General features: G+C 44.3%; 2 non-coding genes across 2 annotated transcripts; one reads left to right on the top strand and one right to left on the bottom strand.

Annotated features, from left to right (window-relative positions):
* Positions 1 to 251: 251 nt before the first annotated feature.
* trnar-ccg (transfer RNA arginine (anticodon CCG)) lies at positions 252 to 324 on the bottom strand. Its single transcript has one exon. It is a non-coding gene; the product is annotated as a tRNA-Arg (tRNA).
* Positions 325 to 23,142: 22,818 nt separating this feature from the next.
* On the top strand, positions 23,143 to 23,215 carry trnar-ccu (transfer RNA arginine (anticodon CCU)). Its single transcript has one exon. It is a non-coding gene; the product is annotated as a tRNA-Arg (tRNA).
* The last annotated feature ends 206 nt before the right edge of the window (positions 23,216 to 23,421 follow it).

Genomic DNA, 23,421 nt, shown 5'->3' with positions numbered 1-23,421 from the left:
ACTGCATTATTAATCAAGTAACATAACCAGAGAACCGATTGGTGCAACTGCATGTGAGCAATTAGTACATTGATTGCAGGGTGAAATGTTGACTGTCCATGGGAAGCAAGTGGTTTTGCTTCTTGCACCGGCTCCAACTTTCAGAGGTTGATAAGGCTCCATGCTGCCTGAAGCAATTTAATTTCTGTGTATTTCAGTGATGAGGACAAAGAGCTGGTTTCACAGAAAGGCAATGATTTTAAAACTCAGTACACCCCAGGTGGGACTTGAACCCACAATCCCTGGCTCCGGAGGCCAATGCCTTATCCATTAGGCCACTGGGGCTGCTCAATGTTTACTTTTGGTGCTTGCAACTTGTCACTTATTATATATGTAATCACTGCCGAAACCTGATGTCTTTGTGTCAGTCGCCCTTTCTTCTTTTGCACTACCACATTCGAATCATAGAATCTTCGAGCACAGAAAGAGTCCTTTCAGCCCATCATGTCTGTGCCAGCTATTCGAAAGAGATTTCTAATTTAGTCTAATTTGTCGATTGAGAGATAAATATTGTGCAGGGCACCAGTGAGAACTCTCCTGTTCCTCAACAAAAGAGCCTTGGGATCTTTTTGATCCACTTGAGGAATCGACAGGGACTTGGTTTAATCTATCACCCAAAAAGAATGCAGACCCGGCAGTGCAGCACTCTCTCTGTGTGACACTGGGAGAATCAACATCGAATTCTGTGCTGAAGTAACTGGAGGTAGAGGTTAAACACGGTCTACTGACAGAGAGACAAAAGTGTAACCAGCTGAACCACAGCTGACACACATTACAGTACCACCAATCTGAAGTTCTTGAAATCAATGTTGAGTCCATGAGGTTGTTAAGAGCTTTATTGAAAGATGAGGTGCTGTTCCTCGAGCTTCCATTGAGCTTCATTGGAACAGTGAAGGAGGTCAAAGGCAGAGATGTAAGAGTAGAAGTGGGATGGAGAATTAATATGGCAAGTGACTGGAAGATCACTTTCAAGTTTGCAGACTGGACGGAGGTGTTGAGCAAAAAGATCACCTAATATGCATTTAGTGCCTGCAGTGTAGAGGAGATGACATCATGTGCAGTCAATACAGTACAGTAAATTGAAGGAAGTACAGGTAAATCACTGTTTCACCTGGTAGGAGTGTTTAGGCCCCTGGACGATGGGAAAGGAGGAGTTGAAAGGCAGGTGTTACATCTCCTGCACTTGCACAGGAAGATGTTATGGGACGAGGAGTGAGTGATTGAAGAGCCTCCACAAGGCAGAGAGGTCTGTTCACCAAACAACCACAGAACTAAGGGTGGTGCCGTGGTTGGCACTGCAACCTCACAGCTCCCATGACCTGGGGGCTCAATTCTGGGTACTGCTTGTGCGGAGTTTGCAAGTTCTCCCTGTGACCATGTGAGTTTTTAGCAGGTGCTCTGGTTTTCTCCCACAGCCAAAGACTTGCAGGTTGATAGGAAAATTGCTCCTAGTATAGGTAGGGGGGATGGGGTAGGAATATGGGATTAATGTAGGATCAGAATAAATGGGTGGTTGATGGTCACTACAGACTTGGTGGGCCAAAGGGCCTGTTTCAGTGCTGTATCTCTAAATAAATAAACTGCCTTTGTCATCAGGTTTGCAGGAATAGGCCATTTAGCCCCTCGAGCCTGTTCCACCATGCAATGCAATTATGGCCGATTTATGACCTAACTCAGTTTTCCCACCATTGCCACTTATTCCTTTGGACCCCCACAGTTTCTAGATTTACACCATTTAGAAACTATCCTGCTCTATCCTTTTCAGCTCCATAGTGGATGACCAACACACACTGCTATTGAAATCCATTGCCACAGTTTTGCCCATTCACTTAATCTATCAATATCTCTTCGTAATTTGATGTTCCATCTACACTGCTCACAATGACACAGCCTCCACTGCTTTCTGGGGAAGAGAATTCCACAGACGAACGACCCTTTGACAAATAAAAAATTCTCCTTATTTCAGTTTTAAAAAGGAGACCTCTTACACTTTAACTGTTTCCCCTCGCCCTAGTCTCTCCCACAAGAGGAAACATCCTCCTGGTGTCCACTCTAGCAAGTTCCCTCATCTTATATGTTTCAATAAGTTCACTTCTCATTCTTCTAAATTTCAATAGGTAAAAGCCCAACCTGCTCAATCTTTCTTCATAATATAAGTACTTCATCCCCCGGATTTAGTCGAGTGAGGCATCTATGAACTGCTTCTAATGCAATTATATTCTTTACCAAATAAGGAGACTAAAACTGTAGACAGTACTCTGGATGTGGTCTCACCAAGGTCCTATACAGCTGCAGTAAAACTTCCCTACTTTATGTAGTGTTATGACCGAGGTGGGAGGAGGGCACTGTCTTTTCTTGTTCCACTTCTCTGCAGGTCACACATATATTTTTAAAAATGTTTACCCAGTTACCGATGCAGTCAATCATATACTCTACTCTTATCTCAGAATAAAATACGCCAACCAGGTTTCTTCAATAAACAACAACATCATCAGTTCATTACAAAGCAAGACTTAACCAGTAACAAAGCAAAGCATTAACACACAGATTGAAAAATGAAAGTTCCCCTTTTAAATACCCCACACACAAACTCACACAGACTGAAAAAATACAGACATTCTCTCTGCAGAGGTCTGTTACAAAACAAAGACAACAAAGAATACTTTGGCCAAATATTTGCTAATTCTTGAAGAAAAAAAAGATATGGAAAAATGTTACTTGTCCCTTTTTAGCCTGGCATCCCAAATATGCATAAACGGCTGTCACTGGGATCTTTCCAGAGCAGTTTTTTTCAGGTGACATTGAGGATCAGTTCAGCAGGCTTTGCAGGAGAAATGCAGGATCAGTTTCTCTATTTCTTACACTTGATTCTCAGGAAGTTCTCAAAGAGATGGAAGAGGGTGATCTAATGGTAGCTGCTCTCTTGGCAGGTTTTCTCCAACTCTTAAAAATAGTTCACACCTCAATATATTCTCCAAAATGAAACCAAAAGCAATATCTCAAAAGTCTAGCTTCCTGACCCCTATAAATCTTGACCTGTCATTTCCCGGTAAACATCTTCCCCAGGTCACCAAGGTTTCTATTGTTTATTGCTTAAAGCACATGACTTCTAGCACAGTTGCTTTTAAACAACATTTAAGTGTCCTTTCAATGAACTGTCAACAACAAAACAAAGTCCAGCTTCTATGAAATCTTCAGCCTTCCAATGAAACCATCTCCACAATTGAAATATATGTTCTCAAAAACACATACTTAACAAAAAATACAGAAGCACTTTCATAACAGTGGTATAATATACATAAGCTGTTGCTAGGTTGATTATGTTAAAAGACTTTAAGGCCGGAATTTTACCCCCCCACCCCCACCACACAGGAGCAGGCTGGTGGCAGGGGGGGAGGGCAGGTGTGGTAAAATTGAGTGGGAGGTGGAGGGGGGATGCGTTACAATTCTTTTACACTGCAATTTTACGAGGGGCGGTGGCGAGAAACAGCCCACCTGCCCCAGGCGGATCAGGGCCCTTATGTGGCCAATTAACTGCTACTTAAGCGCCTCCTTCTGCCACCGCTGGTATTTTATCAGGTCTTAGGCCCCACAGAAGGCCACCAGGTGGGGGGCACCCTATCCCCCACAGAGGCCCCCCCCCTGAAGCCCCTACAGTCCCCACTGAGAAACAGTACTCCGCCCAACCATTCCCCCCTTGCCTTGCCGGGGTCAGTTCGGTTGTCCCCGGCAAGGCCCGGAAATTTGCCTCTCTTCCATGGATGGCATCCATGATCTTTGCTTCCTAATCAGTTGCTGGACCTGTATACTTACCTTTTGTGATTCATGTACCAGGACATCTAGATCCCTCTGTACCCACGAGTTCTGCAATCTTGCTCCATTTAAATAGTATACAGACTTTCTACTCTTCCTGCCAAATTTCACATTTTCCCACATTATAATCCATCTGCCAAATTTTTCGTACTCACTTAACCTATCTATATCCTTTTTAGTCTTTTTACATCACCTTGATAACTTACTTTCCTTCCTATCTATAAATTTAGCAATTGAAATACTTGTAGAAACTCTTACTATCTGTTTTTATATTACTAGCTAGTTTTCATTCATGCTCTACTTTCTACCTCTTAATTAATTTTTCATGATTCTTTGCTGGTTCTTAAAATCTGTCCAATCTTCTGACTTATCACTAACCTTTGCAGATTTATATAGCGCTTTTTAAAATTTGATACTATCCTGAATATCCTTATTTAGCCACGGATGATGCATCCTTCTCAAAGAATTTTTCTTTCTCGCTGGGCTAAATCTTTGCTGAGAGTTATTAAATTTTGCCTTAAAAGTCTACCTCTGCTTCTCCACTATCCTACCATTTAACCTAGTTTCACAGTTTACTTTCTGCCTTCATACCTTTGTAATTACCTTTATTTAGGTTTAAAACACAAGTCTTAGACCCACACTTTTCCCTTTCAAACTGAATGTGAAATTCTATCATGTTATGACCACTGTCGTCGAGAGGCTCCTGCACCATGAGATTATTGATTAATCCTGTCTTATTGTACATATCCAGGTCGAGACTAGCCTGCTCCCCAGTTGGCTCTAGACGTACTGTTCTAATAAATTGTCTGGAATACACTTTATTAACTCATTTTCTAGCCTACCTTTGCCAATCTGATTCGCCCAATCTACATGTAGATTAAAGTCACCCAAGACTGCAGTGGTACCTTTCTTACATGCCCCATTTCTTCCTGTATACTCTGCTCTACTGTGTAGCAGCTGTTAGGGTGGCCTATAAACTACTCCCACAAGTGCCCGCTTACCTTTCCGATTTCGTATCTCGACCCAACTGATTCTACATCTTGCAGCCTCACAGCTCCAGCGACTCGGGTTCAATTCTGGGTACTGCCTGTACGGAGTTTGCAAGTTCTCCCTGTGACCTCGTGGGTTTTCGCCGGGTGCTCCGGTTTCCTCCCACAGGCAAAGACTTGCAGGTTGATAGGTAAATTGACCATTATAAATTGCCCCTAGTGTAGGTAGGGGAATTGAGAGAGGGTACTGGGATTAATGTAGGATTAGTATAAATGGGTGGTTGATGTTCAGCACAGACTCGGTGGGCCGAAGGGCCTGTTTCAGTGCTGTATCTCTTAAAAAAAAATCTCTTGCTACAGCACTAATGATATCCTTAATTAACAGAGCTACTTCACCACCTTGTCCTTGCTTCCTGTTTTATTGAAATGTTGATTACCCTTCATTATTTATTTCTATCTGTGCTAACAATTCATCCATTTTGTTGTGAATGTTACACACATTCAGATACAAAGCATTTAACTCTGTCTTTTTTACCACTTCTGCAGTCTTTGGCCTTATCTGCTGGTGTAGTGTTATGCTCTTTCCCTTGCTGCCTCCTGCCACACTCTGATTATCATTACCCAAATCACTACCTGGCTCTATTACCTCATTGTTTCCCTTTGGTTTACCACATGTGAATGTGGGAATTTGGTTCACCTGCTAAGTTTGGTACAGAGAGGGAAATAGGTGCTCCTTTTTCAGCCTCCAGTCGCTGCAGAAGATATAAGTTGCTTCCGAGAAATAGAAGGCAACCTTGAGAGAGTGACATCACAGGAAAGCTGTAAGATGATTGGTTGGTGAGTAACTGCTCATAGGGAGTATCTGTAAATAGGAGCAGGATCCAGTTGTCGTGGTCCATGTAGGTACCAACGACATAGGTAGGATTAGAAAAGAGATTTTGCTTAGACAGTATGAGGAGCTAGGCACCGAATTAATGAGCAAGGGTAATAGTCTCTGGATTATTACCTGAGCCACATGCCAATTGGCAGAGGGCACATAAGATTAGTGAAATGAATATGTGGCTCAAAGGCTGGTGTGGGAGAAACGGGTTTTGGTTCATGGGGCACTGGCACCAGTACTTGGGAAATTGGGGGCTGTACCGTTGCGACAGTCTGCGACATGCTGGGACCAATGATCCAGCAAACCATATAACTAGGGAAGTACAGAGTGCTTTAACAAGGGGGGTGAGAGATCAAGCTTGGGTAGATGTAGCAACTCAAGGGGTAGAGTCAAGGCAGGAGAGCAGAATAGTAATATGGGAAATGAAGGTCAGAGAATGGTAGCAAGGGCCAGAGAAAAATCCTAACAACACAACAAAAGTCAAGACTAAATGTTACAAAGATAACACAAAGACAAAACTAAAGGCTCTGTATCTGAATGCATGTAGCATTCATAACAAAGTAGATGAAATGATAGCGCACATTGAAGTAAATAAATATAGCCATTACGGAGACATGGCTGCAGGATGACAAGGATTGGGTCCTGAATGTTGAGGGGTATATGACATTCAAAACGAATAAGAAGTTAGGTAAAGGTGGAAGGGTAGCACTGTTACTCAAGGATGGCATTGGTGCAATTGTTAGAGATGACCTTGGTTCAGGAGATCAGGATGTAGAATTGGTTTGGGTGGAGATGAGGAAAAGTGGGGGAAATAAGTCACTAGTGGGAGTGGTCTACAGGCCCCCCAAACAGTAATCACAATGTAGGAAGAAGTATACAAGAAGAAATATTGGGTGCTTGTGATAAAGGGACAGCAATAATTATGAGTGATTTTAATCTATATATAAACTGGAAAAATCATATTGGCAATTGTAGCCTGGATGAGGAGTTCATAGAATGCTTGAGATAGTTTCTTAGAGTAGCACATTCTGGAACCAACCAGAGAGCGGGTTATATTGGACTTGGCATTGTGTAATGTGACAGAATTAAATCATGACCTCAGAATAAAGGCACCTTTAGGTAGCAGCGAACACAACATGATTGAATTTTGCATCCAGTTTGAAAGAGAGAAGAGTGGATCTAAGACTAGTATTTTAAACCTAAATAAGGGCAAATATATGGACATGAAATCTGAGCTAGCTGAAGTGAACTGGGATACTAGGCTTGGAAATAGATCAATAGAGAAGCAGTGGCAGATATTTAAGGGGATATTTCAGAATACTCAGAATTACTAAATGAAGAAAAATTCTAAGAGGAGGTCCTACCATCCGTGGTTAACTAAAGAAGTTGAGGAAAGCATCAAACTTAAGGAAAAAGCATATAATTTCGCAAAGGTGAGTGGCAGTTCAGATGATTGGTCAGAATATAAAGAACGGCAGAGAATGACTAAATGGTTAATCAGAAGAAATAAATTAGAGTATGAGAGGAAGCGAGATAGAAATGTAATAATGGATAGCAAGAGTTTTTACAGGTATTTAAAAAAGTAGAAGAGTAAGTAAAGTGAGTGCTGGTCCTCTTCAGAGTGAGAATGGGGAGATAATAGCAGATAATAAGGAAAAAGTGGATGAAATGAACAAACACTATAGAGAATACCAAAAACATTCCAGTAATAGCTGTAAATTAGGAGGTGGAAGGAAGAGAGGAACTTGGTGAAATTACAATCACCAGGGAAGTGGTACTGAACAAACTGATGGAGCTGCAGGCTGACAAGTCTCCGGGTCCTGATGGGCTTCATCCTAGGGTCTTAAAAGAGGTGGCTAATGAGGTAGTAGATGTGTTGTTAATTATTCAAAATTCAAAAATGACACAAAGATAGGTAGGAAAGCATGTTGTGAAGAGGACATAAGGAGGTTGCGGACTGATACAGATAGGGTGAGTGAGTGGGCAAAAATATGGCAGATGGAGTGTAATGTGGGAAAATGCGAAGTTGTTCACTTTGGCAGGAAGAATAAAAAAGCAGAGTAATACTTAAATGGAAAATGGCTGCAGAAATCTGAGGTGCAGCGGGATCTAGGTGTTCCAGAACATGAGTATGCGGTTACAGCAAGTAATAAAGAAGGCAAATGGAATGCGATCCTTTCTTATGAGAGGAATTGAAAATAAAAGTAGGGATGTTATGCTTCAGTTATACAGGGCATTGGGGAAACTACATCTCGAATACTGTGTGCAGTTTTGCAATTATTTAAGGAAGGATGTAAATGCATTGGAGGCGGTTCGGAGGCGGTTTACTAGTTTGATACCTGGAATGAGCAGGTTGTCTTATGAGGAAAGGTTGGACAGACTAGGAGTTTAGAAGATTGAGGGGAGACTTGATTGAAGTATATGAGATCCTGAACAGTCTTGACAAGGTGAATGTGGCAAGGATGTTTCCTCTTGTGTGCGAGTCCAGAACTAGGGGGCACTGTTTTAAAATTAATGACAGAAATGAGGAGAAGTTTTTTCTCTCAGAGGGTTCTGCAACTTTGGAACTCTCCGCCTCAGAAGGTGGTGGAGGCGGGGTCATTGAATAATTTTAAGGCGGGGGTAGGTAGATTCTTGTTAGGCAAGAGAATCAAAGGTTATCGGGGCTGATGGGAGCGTGGAATTCGAGACACAGAAAGATCAGCCATGATCTTATTGAATGGCGAAGCAGACTTGAGGAGCTGAATGGCCGACTTCTACTCCTAATTCATATGTTCATAAATCCACTGGAGGGTGGGGGGGGGGGGGGGGGGGGTGTCTCATACCTTCTAGGTGAGTTGAGGGAGAAATACTGACCATAGAGTGAGGACCACCTTCGAGAGCATCATTTCAGCAGCTTCCATGTGGCAGTCGATCACTCTGGACACTTGGCTGCAGGAGACCAGAAGTACTGAGTATCCTTCACAGTCACAGCTTGAGTCTCCAGGTTTTCACAATGTGGTTTGTTTTGACCAGCAGAGGAACCATCGACTGGTGGATAAACTGACAGGTGAAATCAGGATCTTCTACCATTCACACTGAGAGTGAGTGAATGATAGTCACAGTCAACTTCGTCATCCAGAAGGCTTAAATATTCTGGATCTTTCTCCACTTGAGTCTTGCTCGGCCGGTAATATTTCCACAGGTCTCCATTGTCACAGCATGTGGAGTAGAGCTGGTTGATCTGGGAGCACAGTGTTTTCCAGGGGTTGATGCTACAGCATCAGGCTCTGAGGTTAATACTGCGATATATAGGTGGGAGAGGGGACCACATTCAGGATGAATGGGATTCTAGGCCAGTGGACATGGGTGAGTTCACTTGGCATTTCAATAGGCTCCAGATGTGAAATGATGGTATTACAGATGATACAAAAGTTAGCAATGTAGTAAATAGTGAGCATGATGGAAGCAGTCTTCAAGAGGACACAGACAGACTGGTGAACTGGGCAGGCACATGGAAGATACAGTTTAATGTGGGTAAGTGTGAAGTGATGCAGTTTGGGAGGCCGAATAACCTAAATGGTGCCATTTTGGAGGGGGGGGGGGGGGGGTCCAAGAACAGAGGGCCTTGGGGGTGCATATTTGCAAATCCTTGAACGTGGCAGATCAAGTTGACAAGGTGGTTGAGAAAGCATCTGCCTTTGTAAATAGGAACACTGAATAGAAATACAAGGAAGTCATGCTGAAACTTTACAAATCTTTGGTTTGTCCTCAGCTGGAGTAATGTGTACAATTCTGGGCACCACAATTTTGGAAGGATTTCAAGACCCAGGAGATGATACACAGGAGGTTTACCAGGTTGATATCAAGGATGAGGGAGTTCAGTTATGTGGAGAGATTGGAGAGCTGGGATTGTTCTCCTTAAAGCAGTGAAGGTTAAGGGGAGACCTAATGCAGGTATTCAAAATGATGAGGGATTTTAATAGAGGAACAGGGAGAAAGTATTTCCATCGGCAATTGGACATATACTTGAAGAGGACTAATTTTCAGGGTTTTGTAGAAAAGGCTGGGGTATAGGACTAAATTGGAGATCTCCTTCAAAGAGCCGGCACAGGTGTAATGGGCCGAATGTGGTTGTGCATGACGAAAAAGGCCGGCCCATAGAAAGACACCAAATTTGAGACAAAGGGTCAAATTGCAAACTCCAAGCTCACACATTTCTAGTTGTCAAATCGATGTGATATTGGTCTCCAACACCTGAGATAGTGGATTTCAATCCCATCCAGGAACAAATGTGAAAATGTGCTCTATGTGGGAAGCCAGGAACAATTCCAGCGCCCGGGACCAGCATGTGTGCAGGAAGTGTCTCTAGCTGCAGCTCCTGGAAGCCTGGGTTTCGGAGTTGGAGCAGCAGCTGGGGACACTGTGGGGTATCCACAAGGCAGAGAGTATCATTGATAGCACGTATAGAGAGGTGGTCACATCGCAGGCTCAGACACCACAGGCAGGAAGGGAATGGGTGACCACCAGGCAGAGCAAGAGGACTAAGCAGGCAGTTGAGGACTCTCCTGTGGCTATTCCCCTGCAAAACAGATATACTGCTTTGGATACTGTTGGGGGGAGTGGCCTCTCAGGGGAAAGCAGCAACAGCCCAATTCGTTGCACCACAGTTGGCTCTGTTGCACAGGGGAGGAGTAAAAAGTGTGGAATGCAATAGTTATAGGGATTCAATTGTAAAGGGAATAGATAGGTGTTTCTGTGGCCGTAAAAGAGACTCCAGGATGGTATACAAAAACAAGAAATGCTGGATTCACTCAGCAGGTCTGGCAGCATCTGTGGAAAGAGAAGCAGAGTTAACGTTTCGGGTCAGTGACCCTTCTTCGGAAGTGACAAATATTAGAAAAGTCACAGTTTATAAACAAGTGAGGTGGGGGTTGGGCAAGAGATAACAAAGGAGAAGGTGCAGATTGGACCAGGCCACATAGCTGACCAAAAGGTCACGGAGCAAAGGCAAACAATATGTTAATGGTGTGTTGAAAGACAAAGCATTAGTACAGATTAGGTGTGAATATACTGAATATTGAACATCAGCAAGTGCAAACCTGAAGAAAAACAACCTGAAAAAAACAGTGGGTAAGCAAACTGAACAAACTAAGATGAAATGAAATAAATGCAAAAAAAGATTGTAAAAAATGTAAAAAGGAATGCAAAAAAAAAGGAAGAAAAAATAACTAAAAATGACTAAAAATGAAAGTAAAGTGGGGGGCTGTCATGCTCTGAAATTATTGAACTCAATGTTCAGTCCGGCAGGCTGTAGTGTGCCTAATCGGTAGATGAGATGCTGTTCCTCGAGCTTGCGTTGATGTTCACTGGAACACTGCAGCAATCCCAGGACAGAGATGTGAGCATGAGAGCAGGGGGGAGTGTTGAAATGGCAAGCAACCGGAAGCTCAGGGTCCTGCTTGCGGACTGAGCGGAGATGTTCCGCAAAGCGGTCACCCAGTCTGCGCTTGGTCTCCCCAGTGTAGAGGAGACCACACTGTGAGCAGCGAATACAGTATACTACATTGAAAGAAGTACAAGTAAATCGCTGCTTCACCTGAAAGGAGTGTTTGGGGCCTGGGATAGTGAGGAGAGAGGAGGTAAATGGGCAGGTATTACACCTCCTGCGATTGCAAGGGAAGGTGCCCTGGGACGGGGACGAGGTGGTGGGGGTAATGGAGGAGTGGACCAGGGTGTCGCGGAGGGAACGATCCCTTCGGAATGCTGACAGGGGAAGGGAGGGGAAGATGCGACTGGTAGTGGCATCACGCTGGAGGTGGTGAAAATGGCGGAGGATGATCCTTTGGATATGGAGGCTGGTGGGATGAAAAGTGAGGACAAGGGGAACCCTGTCACGGTTCTGGGAGGGAGGGGAAGGGGTGAGGGTAGAGGTGCGGGGAATGGGTCGGACACGGTTGAGGGCCCTGTCAACCACAGTGGGGGGAAATCCTCGGTTGAGGAAAAAGGAGGTCATATCAGAAGCACCGTCATGGAAGGTAGCATCATCAGAGCACATGCGTCAGAGACGGAGAAACTGGGAGAATGGAATGGAGTCCTTACAGGAGGTAGGGTGTGAAGAAGTGTAGTCGAGGTAGCTGTGGGAGTCAGTGGGCTTATAATGGATATTGGTAGACAACCTATCCCCAGAGATGGAGACAGAGAAGTCGAGGAAGGGAAGGGAAGTGTCAGAGATGGGCCATGTAAAGGTGAGAGAAGGGTGGAAATTGGAAGCAAAGTTGATAAAGTTTTCTAGTTCGGGGCGGGAGCAGGAAACGGCACCGATACAGTCATCAATGTACCGGAAAAAGAGTTGGGGGAGGGGGCCTGAGTAGGACTGGAACAAAGAATGCTCGACATATCCCACAAAATGACAGGCATAACTAGGACCCATGCGGGTACCCATAGCGACACCTTTTACTTGAAGGAAATGCATGGAGTTGAAGGAGAAGTTGTTCAATGTGAGAACAAGTTCAGCCAGGCGGAGGAGGGTGTTGGTGGATGGGGACTGGTTGGGCCTCTGTTCCAGCAAGAAGCGGAGAGCCCTCAAACCATCCTGGTGGGGGATGGAGGTGTAGAGCGATTGGACGTCCATAGTGAAGAGGAGGCGGTTGGGACCAGGAAACTGGAAATTGTCAAAATGACGTAGGGCGTCAGAAGAGTCACGGATGTAGGTGGGAAGAGACTGGACCAGCGGAGAAAAGATAGAGTCTAGATAGGAAGAAATAAGTTCAGTTGGGCAGGAGCAGGCTGACACAATGGGTCTGCCGGGACAGTCCCGTTTGTGGATTTTGGGAAGGAGGTAGAAGCGGGCTGTCCGGGGTTGCGGGACTATGAGGTTGGAAGCTGTAGAGGGAAGATCTCCAGAGGAGATGAGGTCAGTGACAGTCCTTTGGACGGTGGCTTGATGTTCGGTGGTGGGGTCATGGTCCAGAGGGAGGTAGGAAGAGGTGTCTGTGAGTTGGCGTTGAGCTTCTGCAAGGTAGAGGTCGGTACGCCATACAACAACAGCACCACCCTTGTCTGCAGGTTTGATGATCATGTCGGGGTTAGACCTGAGAGAACGGAGTGCCTCAAGTTCAGAGGGGGACAGGTTAGAGTGAGTGAGGGGGGCAGAGAAATTGAGACGACCAATGTCTCGCCGACAGTTTTCAATGAAGAGATCAAGAGCGGGTAAGAGGCCAGGGTGAGGGGTCCAGGTAGAGGGAGAATGCTGGAGGCGGGTGAATGGGTCTGCTGGTCGGGGGAGGACTCCTGGTCGAAGAAGTGAGCCCGGAGGCGGAGGCGACGGAAGAAGAGCTCAACGTCATGCCGAGCGCGAAATTCATTGAGGTGGGGGCGTCAGGGGATAAAACTGAGACCTTTGCTGAGTACAGAACGCTCAGCATCAGAGAGGGGGAGATCAGAGGTCAGAGGGAGGTCCAGGATGGTATGTTGCCTCCCTGGTGCTAGGGTCAAGGATGTCTCAGAGTGGTTACAGGACATTCTGAAGGGGGAGCCAGTGGTCGTGATATACCTTGCTACAAACAGCGTAGGTTAAAAAAGGACGAGGTCCTAAAAGCAGAATATAGGGAGTTAGGAAGTAAGTTGAAAAGTAGGACCTCAAAGGTAGTGATCTCAGGATTACTATCAGTGCCACGTGCCAGTCAGAGGAGAAGTAGAAGGATATATCGGCTGAAGGGATAGTGTAAGGGGGAGGGTTTTAGATTCCTGGGACATTGGGACCGGTTCTGGGGGAGGTGGGACTGGTACAAACTGGACAGGTTACACCTGGGCAGGACCGGGACTGATGTCCGAGGGGGAGCATTTGCTAGAGTGGTTGGGGAGGGTTTAAACTAAAATGGCAGGGGAATGGGAACCTTTGTAAGGAGTCAGAAGAGGGGGGAATCATAGACAAGAACAAAAGACAGAAAGGAGAATAAGAAACGTGATAGGCAGAGAAATCAAGGGCCAGAATCAAACAGGGCCACAGTGAAAAATAGTGGGAAGGGGACAAGTAATGTTAAAAAGACAAGTCTTCAGGCTTTGTACCTGAACAAGCGAAAATTTCGCAATAAAGTGGATGAATTAGTCGCGCAAATAGATGTAACCGGGTATGATATAGTCGGGATTACAGAGACATGGCTGCAAGGTGACCAGGGATGGGAAATGAACATCCAGGGGTATTCAGTATTTAGGAAAGGCAGCCAAAAAGTAAAAGGCGGTGGAGTTGCAATAGTGAGGAAGGATATTAGCTCTGACGATGTGGAATCTGCATGGGTAAAGCTGTAAAAAAACTAAGGGGCAAAAAATGTTAGTGGGGATTGTATATAGACCCCTAAACTGTACTGGTGATGTTGGACTTGGCATTAAACAGGAAATTGGAGACGCATGCGAAAAAGGAACTTCTGTAATTATGGGTGATTTTCATCTGCATATAGATTGGGGAAATCAAATTAGTTACAATACCATAGAGGAGGAATTCTTGGAGTGCATATGGGATGGTATTCTGGACCAATACACTGAGGAACTAACCAGAGAACAGGCCATCCTAGACTGGGTATTGTGTAATGAGAGAGGAATAATTGACAATCTAGTGGTGCGAGACCCCTTTGGGGATGAGCGACCATAATATGATAGAATTCATCATCAAGATGGAAAGTGATGTAGTTGATTCTGAGACTAGGGTCCTGAATCTTAATAAAGGAAATTACAAAGGTATGAGGCACGAGTTGGCTATGAAGGATTGGGAAACGTTACTTAAAGGGATGACGGTGGATAGGCAATGGCAAACATTCAAAGAGCGCATGGACAAACTGCAACAATTGTTTATTTCTGTCTGGCGCAAAAGTAAAACGGGAAAGGTAGCCAAACCATGGCTTACAAGGGAAATTAGAAATAGCATTAGATCCAAGGAAGAGGCACATAAATTCACCAGAAAAAACAACAGACCTGAGGATTGGGAGCAGTTTAGAATTCAGCAAAGGAGGACCAAGGGATTGATTAAGAATGTAAAAATAGAGTACGAGAGTAAGTTTGCGGGAACATAAAAAGTGACTGTAAAAGTTTCTATAGGTATGTGAAGAGAAAAAGATTAGTGAAGACAAATGTAGGTCCCTTACAGTCAGTAACAGGGGAATGTATTATGGGGAATAAAGAAATGGTTGATCAACTAAATACTTACTTTGATTTTGTCTTCACAATGGAGGACACAAATATCATACCAGAACTGTTGGGGAACACAGGGCTTAGTGAGAGAGAGGAACTGAAGGAAATCAGTATTAGTAGAGAAATGGTGTTGGGGTAATTGATGGGATTGAAGGCCGATAAATCCCCAGGGCCTGATGGTCTGCATCCCAGAGTACTTAAGGAAGTGGCCCTGGAACAATGAATGCATTGGTGGTCATCTTCCAAGATTCTATAGACTGTGGAACAATTCCTACAGATTGGAGGGTAGCTAATATAACCCCACTATTTAAAAAGGGAGGTAGGGAGAAAACAGGGAATTATAGACCAGTCAGCCTGACAGCGTTAGTGGGGAAAATTCTAGAGTCCATTATCAAAGATTTTCCAGCAGAGCACTTGGAGAACAGTGGTAGAATCAGGCAGAGTCAGCATGGATTTACGAAATGGAAATCATGCTTGACAAATCTACTAGAATTTTACAAGGATGTAACTAGTAGAGTTGATGAGGGGGTGCCAGAGAATGTGGTTTATTTGGACTTTCAGAAGGCTTTCGACAAAGTCCCACATTAGGGCCGCACAGTGGCGCAGTGGTTAGCACTGCAGCCTTACAACTCCAACAACCCGCGTTCACTTCTGCGTACTGCCTCTGTGGAATTTGCAACTTCTCCCTGTGACTGTGTGGGTTTCCACCAGGTGCTCCGATTGTCTCCCAAAGACTTGCAGGTTGTTAGGTAAATTAGCCATTGTAAATTGCCCCGAGTGTAGGTAGGTGGTAGAAGAATTGTGGGGATGTGGTCGGGAATATGGGATGAATGTAGGATTAGTATAAGTTGATGGTTGGCACAGACTTGGTGGGCTGAAGGGCCTGTTTCAGTGCTGTATGACTCTATGAGAGATTAGTGTGTAAAATTAAAGTGCATGGGATTGGGGGTAGTGTATTGCAATGGATAGAAAATTGTTTGGTAGGCAGGAAACAAAGGATAGGGATAAATGGGTCTTTTTCCGAATGGCAGGCAGTGACTAGTGGGGTGCCGCAGGGATCAGTGCTAGGAACCCAGCTATTCACAATATATATTAATGATTTAGATGAGGGAACTAAATGTAATATCTCCAAATTTGCAAAACTGGGTGGGAGGGTGAGTTGTGAGGAGGATGCAGAGAGGCTTCAGGGTGATTTGGACAAGTTCATTGAGTGGGCAAGTGCATGGCAGATGCAGTATAATGTGGATAAATGTGAGGTTATTCACATTGGTAGCAAAAACAGGAAGACAGATTATTATCTGAATGGCTATAAACTGAGAGAGGGGACTATGAATATGAAGGGAGACCTGGGTGTTCTCGTACACCAGTCACTGAAGGTAAGCATGCAGGTGCAACAGGCGGTAAAAAAGGCAAATGATATGTTGGCCTTCATTGCGAAAGGATTTGAGTACAGGAGCAGGGATGTCTTCCTGCAATTATACAGGGCCTTGGTGAGGTCACACCTGGAATATTGTGTGCAGTTTTGGTCTCCTTATCTGAGGAAGGATGTTCTTGCTATGGAGGGAGTGCAGCGAAGGTTTATCAGACTGATTCCTGGGATGGCGGGACTGATGTATGAGGAGAGATTGAGAAGGTTAGGATTATATACGCTGGAGTTCAGAAGAGTGAGGAGGGATCTCATAGAAACCTATAAAATTCTAACAGGACTTGACAGGGTAGATGCAGGAAGGATGTTCCCGATGGTGGGGGAGTCCAGAACCAGGGGTCATAGTCTAAGGATACGGGGTAAACCTTTCAGGACTGAGATGAGGAGACATTTCTTCACCCAGAGAGTGCTGAGCCTGTGGAATTCGCTCCCACAGAAAGCAGTTGAGGCCAAAACATTGTATGTTTTCAAGAAGGAGTTAGATATAGCTCTTGGGCCGAAAGGGATCAAAGGGTATGGGGGGAAAGCGGGAACAGTTTACTGAGTTGGATGATCAGCCATGATCATAATGAATGGCGGAGCGGGCTCGAAGGGCCGAATGGCCTACTCCTTCTCCTATTTTCTATGTTTCCTTTCCCATTTCTAATACATTGTTATATATATAATCTCTTCCTTGTCTTCTTCTAATCGTCAAGATGGGAATCCATCAGGATCAGGGGTTTTACTCTCTCTAAGATTGACTCGTTTACCAATTCCACCCCCACCCCCAACTTTCTATTTTAAACGTTTTTCGATCTTTTTTGATCTCTTCTTCTAATGTCATGCTGACCATGTCAGTCTCCCTGGTAAATACCGAGGTAAAGGAATTATTTCATATTTCGGTCCTCTCGCTCTCACGACCTGAGTTTATCATGTGTATCCCTTAGTGACCCAATCCCTATCCTGATTTTTCATTTGTTATTGAGGTGTCTGTGGAATAATTTCCTTTTTTTCTTATATTTATTGATAATTTAATTTTGTCATTTCTCTTTGCCTTCCTATTTGTTTTTTTAAAGTCTTACCTGACCTTTTCATATTCCCTTTTGTCATTCTCTCCTTTGTGTCTGCCTTTATCTGTTGTTTTAACTTTGCTCAGTTTACAGAGAATGTAGAGCATTTCCTAAGTGCATCAAGGCTGTTGATCCAGGCATGTGACTCCTGTGGTTCAATGGGTAAGAAACTGACCTCACAATTCAGGATTGTCAATGCAATCCCTATCTGAGGTAAACTTGGCTTTGAATAATCTTCATTCTGTGAAAACCAGCTCATTGTCCTTGTTGCTGAAATACACAGTGATCAAATAACTTCATCAGCTCCTGTCTTGTAAATGACTGAAATTTAGGGGAAGCAAGTTAAACCTGTGGAAAGCCACTTGCTCTTCACATATAATTGATGTTTTGCCCAGAAATCACTGTATCAATTCCTGACAGGCAAAAGAAAGTCAGATCATGTCATGTCAATACTGGATTCTTTCAAATTGATCGAATGTAGTTGTGTATGAATAGAAAGATTGGAGCACAAAAAGGCATCAAATGTGGCAGTGATTATAGAGAGACAAAGGGGACAGTTGCAAAGACCAAACTCTTTCCATGTACAGCCACATGGCCTAATGGATAAGGTCCAGCCCTCCTAAAACAGGCATTGATGGTGCAAGTCTCATTTGTGATGAAAGCAGTTTTAGGTGAAGGAGCACATTCTGTAAACAGGCTGCATTCTGTAACAAGCAGTTAGTTTTCTTTTTAACTGATCAGCCAATCTCGGCAGTTCCTGTTCGGCTCCCTCCTCACTCTCGCCTTGCTTTCCAGTGTCACAATCCAATGTAATGTTTCTACTGAGCTGTGCACCATCCCAACACCCAGGGAACAATGTCACTTGCACTTTCCAGGCAAATACTTCCCTTTTAAATTCTGTCTTCAGATGACCCAATGTCTGAGGCACAGTTGTTACTTTGTAATGTAGATATCCAATTACAATACACGTATGATTGATGTCATCATATTCAGGGTGAAATACACAGCACACTCTTCCTCCAAGCTGGAAAATTCTTGGTTCAAATGTTACCTTGTTTATCATAGAAACTTACAGCAGAAGGAGACCATTCAGCCCATCGTATACACTCAGTTACAATAATAACTCCTCTAGTGTTCCTCAATTCTACTGAAATAGATTCTGTCTTTGGTCTCTCAACTCTATCATTCCTCCTCAGTGTTAGAATAGTTTCTTTGAACAATGCTGCCATGCCCTCCATTTTTCCTGCCCTATTATTCCTGAATAGATTGTTTCCAGGAATATTCATTATCCCAATCTTCCCCTCCTTTGAGCCAGATCTCTGTTATTGCCACAATATCATAGTCCCGTGTGGTGACTTGTCCCTGCAGCTCACGGAGCTCATTTCCCACATTCAGTACATTTACTCACATACACTCCAAATCCATCTCAGACTGCTTCATATTTACTCCCAGTCTGACTCTCCCATTTCTGAATTATTCTTTATTCTGGTGCTATTTGTCTCTCCCAGTCCACTTTACATCTTGCTTCTCCTCTCTAATGTTACATCCTGGTGCCTCCCCCAGCCCCGCCAAATTCATGTAAACCTTCACTAACAACACCAGTTAAAGTTTCTTCAAGGACATCAGTCCCAGTTTTGTTGATGGAGATTCACAGAGTTATACAGCACTGAAACAGGCCCTTCAGCCCATCGTGCCTGTGCCGGCCATCAAGCACCTGTTTGTTCCCATTTTCCAGCAGTTGGCCCATAGCCTGTATGCTATAGCATTTCAAGTGGTCATCTAAATACTTCTTAAATGTTGTGAGGGTTCCTGCCTCAATCACCCTTTCAGGCAGTGTGTTCCAGATTCCAACCACCCTCTGGGTGGAAAGGTTTTTCCTCAAATCCCCTCTAAACCTCCTGCCTCTTACATTTAATTTATGCCCCCTGATTATTGACACAGCCACTAAGGGAAAAAGTTTCTTCCTATCTATCCTATCTATGCCCCTCATAATTTTGTAGACCGCAATCAGGTCCCCCCTCAGCATTCTCTGCTTTTAGGAAAACAACCCTAGCCTATCCAGTCTCTTGTCATAGCTGAAATGTTCCAGCCCAGGCAACATCCTGGTGAATCTCCTCTGTACCCTCTCCAGTGCAATCACATCCTTCCTATAGTGTGCTGCCCAGAACTGTACACAGTACTCCAGCTGTGGCCTAACTAGTGTTTTATACAGCTCCATCATAACCTCCCTGCTCTTATATTCTGTGCCGCGGCTGATCAAGGCAAATATCCCGTATTCCTTCCTAACCACCTTATCTACCTGTGCTGCTGCCTTCAGTGATCTTTGGACAAGTCCATCAAGGTCCCTCTGACCCTCTGTACTTCCTAGGGTCCTACCATCCATTGTGCATTCCCTTGCCTTATTAGACCTCCCAAAATGCATCATCTCACACTTGTCAGGATTAAATTCCATTTGCCACTGCTCTGCCCATCTTACCAGCCAATCTCTTTTAGATTAGAATTAGAACATTACAGCGCAGTACAGGCCCTTCGGCCCTCGATGTTGCGCCGACCTGTGAAACCATCTGACCTACACTATTCCATTTTCATCCACATGTCTATCCAATGACCACTTAAATGCCCTTAAAGTTGGCGAGTCTACTACTGTTGCAGGCTGGGCGTTCCACGCCCCTACTACTCTCTCAGTAAAGAAACTACCTCTGACATCTGTCCTATATCTATCACCCCTCAACTTAAAGCTATGTCCCCTCGTGTTTGCCATCACCATCCGAGGAAAAAGACTCTCACTATCCACCCTATCTAACCCTCTGATTATCTTATATGTCTCAATTAGGTCACCTCTCCTCCTCCTTCTCTCCAACGAAAACAACCTCAAGTCCCTCAGCCTTTCCTCGTAAGACCTTCCCTCCATACCAGGCAACATCCTAGTAAATCTCCTCTGCACCCTTTCCAAAGCTTCCACATCCTTCCTATAATGCGGTGACCAGAACTGCACACAATACTCCAGGTGCGGTCTCACCAGAGTTTTGTACAGCTGCAGCATGACCTCGTGGCTCCGAAACTCGATCCCCCTACTAATAAAAGCTAACACACCATATGCCTTCTTAACAGCCCTATTAACCTGGGTAGCAACCTTCAGGGATTTATGTACCTGGACACCAAGATCTCTCTGTTCATCTACACTACCAAGAATCTTCCCATTAGCCCAGTACTCTGCATTCCTGTTACTCCTTCCAAAGTGAATCACCTCACACTTTTCCGCATTAAACTCCATTTGCCATCTCTCAGCCCAGCTCTGCAGTCTATCTATGTCCCTCTGTACCCTACAACATCCTTCGGCACTATCCACAACTCCACCGACCTTAGTGTCATCTGCAAATTTACTAACCCACCCTTCTACACCCTCTTCCAGGTCATTTATAAAAATGACAAACAGCAGTGGCCCCAAAACAGATCCTTGCGGTACACCACTAGTAACTAAACTCCAGGATGAACATTTACCATCAACCACCACCCTCTGTCTTCTTTCAGCTAGCCAATTTCTGATCCAAAGCTCTAAATCACCTTCAACCCCATACTTCCATATTTTCTGCAATAGCCTACCGTGGGGAACCTTATCAAACGCCTTACTGAAATCCATATACACCACATCCACTGCTTTACCCTCATCCACCTATTTGGTCACCTTCTCGAAAAACTCAATAAGGTTTGTGAGGCACGACCTACCCTTCACAAAACCATGCTGACTATCGCTAATGAGCTTATTCTTTTCTAGATGATTATAAATCCTGTCTCTTATAACCTTTTCCAACATTTTACCACAACCGAAGTAAGGCTCACAGGTCTATAATTACCAGGGCTGTCTCTACTCCCCTTCTTGAACAAGGGGACAACATTTGCTATCCTCCAGTCTTCCGGCACTATTCCTGTCGACAATGACGACATAAAGATCAAGGACAAAGGGTCTGCAATCTCCTCCCTAGCTTCCCAGAGAATCCTCGGATAAATCCCATCTGGCCCAGGGGACTTATCTATTTTCACACTTTCCAAAATTGCTAACACCTCCTCCTTGTGAACCTCAATCCCATCTAGCCTCACAGTCTGAATCTCAGTATTCTCCTCGACATCATTTTCTTTCTCTACTGTAAATACTGACGCAAAATATTCATTTAACGCTTCCCCTATCTCCTCTGATTCCACACACAACTTCCCACTACTATCCTTGATTGGCCCTAATCTAACTCTAGTCATTCTTTTATTCCTGATATACCTATAGAAAGCCTTAGGGTTTTCCCTGATCCTATCCGCCAATGACTTCTCGTGTCCTATCCTTGCTCTTCTTAGCTCTTCCTTTAGATCCTTCCTGGCTAGCTTGTAACTCTCAAGCGCCCTAACTGAGCCTTCACGTCTCATCCTAACATCAGCCTCTTCTTCCTCTTGACAAGCGCTTCAACTTCTTTAGTAAACCACGGCTCCCTCGCTCGACAACTTCCTCCCTGCCTGACAGGTACATACTTATCAAGGACACGCAGTAGCTGCTCCTTGAATAAGCTCCACATTTCGATTGTGCCCATCCCCTGCAGTTTCCTTCCCCATCCTACGCATCCTAAATCTTGCCTAATCGCATCATAATTTCCTTTCCCCCAGCGATAATTCTTGCCCTGCGGTATATACCTGTCCCTGCCCATCGCTAAGGTAAACCTAACCGAATTGTGATCACTATCACCAAAGTGCTCACCGACATCTAAATCTAACACCTGGCCGGGTTCATTACCCAGTACCAAATCCAATGTGGCATCGCCCCTGGTTGGCCTGTCTACATTACATATCATCATGTAATCTAAGGCTTTCCTCCTCACTATTTACGACACCACCAATTTTCACGTCATCTGTGAACTTACTGATCATACCTCCTATATTCACGTCTAAATCATTAATGTACACTACAAACAGCAATGGTCCCAGCACTGATCCCTGCAGTACACCACTGGTCACAGGCTTCCAATCACATAAACAACCCTCGACCAAGATAAAATATATCATTGAGCAAATGGCATCAGGAAACCAGATCTGCTCCCACCTGCTCCACATCATTGTTAAAGGATGTGGAATTGGCTGAAAATAAAGTGAGTGGCCACAGGGACAGGTGGAATTTAGAAAGAATCCAGAGCAAACAGCAAGAGCATCCAGTGTGATGTTGTGCTCCTGTGGCCGAATGGATAAGGCACTGGTTTCTACAGGCAGGTATTTGTGAGGTTAAATCCCATCTGGGATGAGATTAATCTTCATTCAGTGAATATCTGCTCTTTGTCATCATTAAGAAACACACAAAGATTAAAGTAGCTTCAGTTTGAGTGCTGTCTGAGAAATGACTGAAACATAGAGTCAGGGTAAGCAAAGAAAGCTCTGGAAAGACACTTGCTTTTCACATTTCACACACTTTTCTACTTTGAGAACTGCCAAAGTTGGAAACAATTTTCCTGAACATTTGCTCCTCTCTCACCTTCCCACTATTTGCTCGCCCATAGTCTCGACTCAGTCACAATAATAACTCCTCCAGCGTTCCTCAAGTCTACCAGACAACATTTTGCCCAGTAATCAACGATACCAATTGCTGACAGACAACAGTAAGTTATATCCTGTCACATCATTGCTGAAATCTTTGGTATTAATACATTGTAGTTGGGTGTGAAAATAAAATGCTGACCCACAAAAAAGCTTCAAATTTGCCAGTGCTTAGAAAGGGTGTCAAAGGGACAAGTTGCAACACAAAATTTTACAGCCCCAGTGGCCTAATGGATAAGGCACTGGCCTCCTAAGCCAGGGATTGTGGGTTCAAGTCCCATCTGGGGTGCAATAAGCATGTATTAAATCATTCTCTTAACTTTGCAACCAATCTCACCAGGGCTGATTCAGTTTGCTGCTTCCTATTATTTGCCACAATCTGATGCAATTGTTCAACCAAGCTCTGTGCCATCTTCACACTCACTGAACAATACCACCTCTCCTTTCCACACAAATCCTCTCCCTTTTACCCCTCTTTTCACTTCACACAACATC

The sequence above is a fragment of the Heterodontus francisci genome, chromosome 10 (assembly GCF_036365525.1).
Source record: "Heterodontus francisci isolate sHetFra1 chromosome 10, sHetFra1.hap1, whole genome shotgun sequence".
Taxonomy (NCBI): Eukaryota; Metazoa; Chordata; class Chondrichthyes; order Heterodontiformes; family Heterodontidae; genus Heterodontus; species Heterodontus francisci.
Note: the sequence above shows the minus strand (reverse complement) of the source record. Positions and strands in the feature narration are given on the sequence as shown.